Genomic DNA, 4,688 nt, shown 5'->3' with positions numbered 1-4,688 from the left:
AGTGGTAGGTTTTGGAGTGTTCTTCCCCAAAAGTCTTGCTAAAAGTAAAAGTCGAAAAGATCAACAAAATATTTGATCCTATTCTTTTCATCTTCATTTTTTTAACTGTATTCAAAAAGAAATCTAGCAATCCACTAGACCCATCATAACATACACCGACACGTCTAAAAAATGTGACACAACAACAAATAGAAGAAACAAAATCGTACATACGAACAATTCCCAATGACCTAAGAGTGTTACAACCGAAAACTACACTAATCCTTCCAAGAAAGTCCACCTTGTTTTCCCCTATTTTTAATCCAAAGAAACTCAAGAATCTTTATCTCTTTCACCAAACTCAGCACCCGAACCGGAGTCCCTGAATGTACCAACACATTTATCTTTCTCCACAAGCATCGGCCGCAATTAAACATATTGCTTGGAAGACTTTCATTAAAAAGAAGGTATACCAACAAGACGCTAGAGCCGAGAACAAATTAAAAAGAAAATAGGGGTATGAGAGAGGTAACTATTTTCCACTTTTGTTAAAGAAAAATGAGGATACAAAAATTTATAATTTATTATGTAAGGAATAGTGTTAATTTTTTTTCCTTGATAATTTGAAAAAACACACAAAATGTAAAGAAGTTAAAAGCAAACCAAGTCTTAAGTAGAAGTGTTGGATCAAAGAATGTATAACGGAAGCTTAATCGAAAGATTGGATGAGTCTTATTCAATGAAAAACAACCTTAAATAGGCAACAACATACAACGTTCATAAACGTAAATATACGACTAGATCAAAACCTAACTGACTCATCCTATTAAACAAGAAACATAAACGTGCAACTAAAAACTAGCACCATAGTCGGTAAATTTGACTTCTAGAATCATCCTTAACAAACTCCAACGGTTACTTCAAGTTTGGATTATCTCCAACACATTTCTTTAATTCAAACTTCCTAACTCCTAATTTTGACTGCAAATAATAAAACTGCTCAGTTCCAATGGCCTTTGTTAACAAGTCAGCAACTTGTTCTTAAGTATCATATGCCTTGAGCTCAATTATACTTGCATTAACTAGATCCTTGATATAATGATGCTTGATGTCAATATGCTTACTTTTCTTGTAAAGGGCTGCATTCTTTGATAAATGAATTGCTGATAAATGATCAAAATAAATTTTGGTTGCTTGTTCTTGTGTGTACGCGAGCTCACATAAAAGCTTTCTTAACCATATAGCTTGACAAGATGCACCATTTGCAGCCATAAATTCTGCTCTTCTGTAGATGAAAGGGCGACTAAAGATTGCTTTGTTGAACTCCATGAGACTGCTCCCGTACCAATACCAATAGAGAATACATATGTCGAGATAATTTTCCTATCATCGATGGAACTTGCCCAATCACTATCCGTGTAGCCCTCCAAATTTACTCCAATCCCATGTTCATACCACAAACCATAATTAGTTGAGCGTGCAACATACCTTAAAATTCTTCTTGCTACTCCAAACTGACATGCAGTTGGGTTATGCATGTATCATGATATCTTTCCAACTGAGAAGGCTAACTCAGGTCTTGTATGAGTTTGATACAAGTGACCACCAACCAAAATTCTAAGCATCCTCTCATCAACCTGATTACCTGTACCTGTATCACTAATTTGCGACTTCTCACCAATATTCATAGGGGTGAGAGCTGCTTCATTTACCCATTCCAAATTTATTTTGCACATAGTTGCATATTTTTGTTGTGACACAAACACACCATTCTTTTCTTGTACCACTTGCAACCCAAGGAAATTTGTTAGCTCTCCAAGATTAGTCATTTCAAAATTACCAATCATCTTTGCTTTAAATTCGCACAATAGTTCCTTGGATGAACTAGTATAGATTATATCATGAACATATAAGCATACTATCAAAGTTGACATGCATCAAAATCTTCCATGGGAATAGTGTATTCATAAACATCGGCTAGAGATCGTATCTTGGGAGTTTTACTCGGAGGAGTTTCATTTTTTGCACTTGACATTGTTCTTGAATAAGTTTGTACAGGGGTCCTCATTTCTTCCATATTGGATCTTCGTGCGTCATTTATTGCAAGCTATTTTGATTCATCACTTGAAGGGGTGTCATCATATCTTGAATTACCACTTGTGCCATCGATACTATTTATCAAGTCATTTCTTAGTTCATGTTTACATTCACACTTTGAGTTTCACTTTGCTAACTCATCAAAAGTTACATCCCTACTTATCACAATATTTTAATTTAGGGATCATATAAATGATAATATTTTGAGTTAGGGGAGTAACTAATGAATATACATTTCTTTGTCTTGCAATCGAACTTTTTCCGTGTTGATTCGGCATTAACCCATAAGTAACACATCCAAACACTTTGAGATGATGAACTGAAGCTTTATGACCATACCAAACTTCATGTGGTGTTACTTTATCAACAACTCTTGTAGGAGACAAGTTCTTGATATATACAGCTGTGGCAATTGCTTCACCCCAAAAAAAGCCTTACTTAAATTCTTTCCGTGCAGCAAACTAGTTGCCATATCAACTAGTGTTTGATTCTTCCTCTCTGTAACTCCATTATGTTGTGGAGTATAAGGATCAGTTAGATCCCTTCTTATCCCTACAACTTCACAATATCTCCTAAACTCATTTGATATAAACTCTCCTCCCCGATTCGTTCGTAAGGCCTTAATTTTAATCCGGTTTCTGTTTCAACTTTTGCCTTAAATAACTTGAACTTATTGAATACTTCAAATTTATCAGTGATAAAGCAGACCAAAGCAAATCTACTAAGACTATTAGTAAGCAATAAGAAATACTTGTTACCTCCCAAAGATTTCCCCGGCATAGGACCATATACATTGCCATGAACAAGATCAAGCAATTGAGTTGTTCTTGATGCATGGTGAGGAAATTCATTTCGTGTCTTTTTCCCTTCTATATAGCCTTCACACACTTTCCATCTTTAACAGATGGAAACCCATACATCATGCCTTTTGTACTCAAGTCATACAAACTTCTCTCATTTAAATGTCCATATCTTAAATGCCACACAAGTGTGTCATCACTTACAGCGGAGAGACCAACACTAGTGCTTCGTGTGTCATCAAGAGGGAACATGCTATTGCTTGACATGGGAATAGTATAATCCACCTTCCCTTTCTTCAAATTAGTGATGGTGCATACACCTTCATCAAATAGTAACTTGTGTCCAGTTGTCATTAGGGCTTTTCAAATAGCCCGTGGCTCGCAGTTTGCTCTAAATAGCTCGAAAAAAGCTCAGCTCGAAAAAGCTCGATTTTAAATGAGCTCGACTCGACTCTGCTTGATTTATAAACGAGCCGAGCTCGAGCCAGGATCAGCTCGGCTCGTGGCTCGCTCTTGGCTCGACTCGTTAGCTCAGCTCGTTGTCTCGTTTAGATTAAACCCTAAATTTTAATATCTATATAAATTAATATCATACCAAGAAATAAATAAATAAAAATTATACATATATTATGTCACTAAATATCTAAAACCTTATGTAAAAATAACGAAAATAAAACATATAAATTTATAAATTCTCTAGTTTATAAATTTTATATATTATGTATGTTAAAATTATATTTTTTGTATTTTACATATCAGAATTTGTAAAATATAAAATATAAAAATAATAAATAAAAAATATTTTTTTTTTTAAAAAATTAAAGGAGCCCGGCTCGACGAGCTCGAGCTCGGCTCGAGCTTTATACGAGTCAAGCTCGAGCTCGATTCTTCATCTCGATAAATAAATCGAGCCGAGCTCGAGCCAACTCGATTAAGTTCGAGCTCGAGCTCGAGCACACTCTGGCTCGACTCGACTAGGCTCGTTTACAGTCCTAGCTGTCATCAGTTGCCCCATATTTAGCTGCCCATCTTCATCATCATTACTTTCTCCTTCAACTGCTGCAGCTTAGGGTTCACTCCAACAATCTCGAGCCAGATGACCGACTATATTTCAATTGTAACATTAAGAACCCCCTCTTCCACGTCCTCTCCCATGGTCTGCAAGGTGCATGCATTTTGAACATTCATGTGTTTTCTTTCTCCCTTGCAACACTTTTTCTTCCACATAAACCTGAAATTCTCGATTTACTCAAGCTTCATGAGATTGCAATGACTCCATCAGCTGATCATAAGACAATATACTGAGGTACTTGGATCCTCCAGTTGTAGCAACAACATGATCCCCTCTCACCAGCAAACTTCGAAGTACATTCTCAACTACTGTTTGATCTGTAACCACCTCTCCATATGATCGCTTCTGGTTCACCATCTTCATGACTTTTGATAATAAATCAGAAAAGGCTCCCCCCTCCTTCATCTGAATTGTCTCAAACTCTCTACGTAACCCTTGCAATTCAACCATTTGTAATTTTGAATTACCTTGATATTTGTTTTGCAAGAGAGTCCATTCATGCATGGATGTAGAGGCTCCTGCAATACGAGAGAATATATCATCGTACGCATCGGATTGAATCAATGACAATGCCTTCACATCCTTCTTCCTGTTATCTCGTATTCTAACACGATCCCCATCTGCATCATTATATCTGCTACCCACAAAATCCCAAAGATCTTTTGACATCAGAATAGTCCTCATACGAATCTTCCAGAACTCTTAGCCATCCCCTTTGAAGATTGGAAGAGGTGTATTCC

Source organism: Bidens hawaiensis, unplaced genomic scaffold (assembly GCF_021521415.1).
Source record: "Bidens hawaiensis isolate Kalapana, Puna unplaced genomic scaffold, B.hawaiensis_p1.1 tig00008542_1, whole genome shotgun sequence".
Classification (NCBI taxonomy): Eukaryota; Viridiplantae; Streptophyta; class Magnoliopsida; order Asterales; family Asteraceae; genus Bidens; species Bidens hawaiensis.
This window is presented reverse-complemented; position numbering follows the sequence as displayed.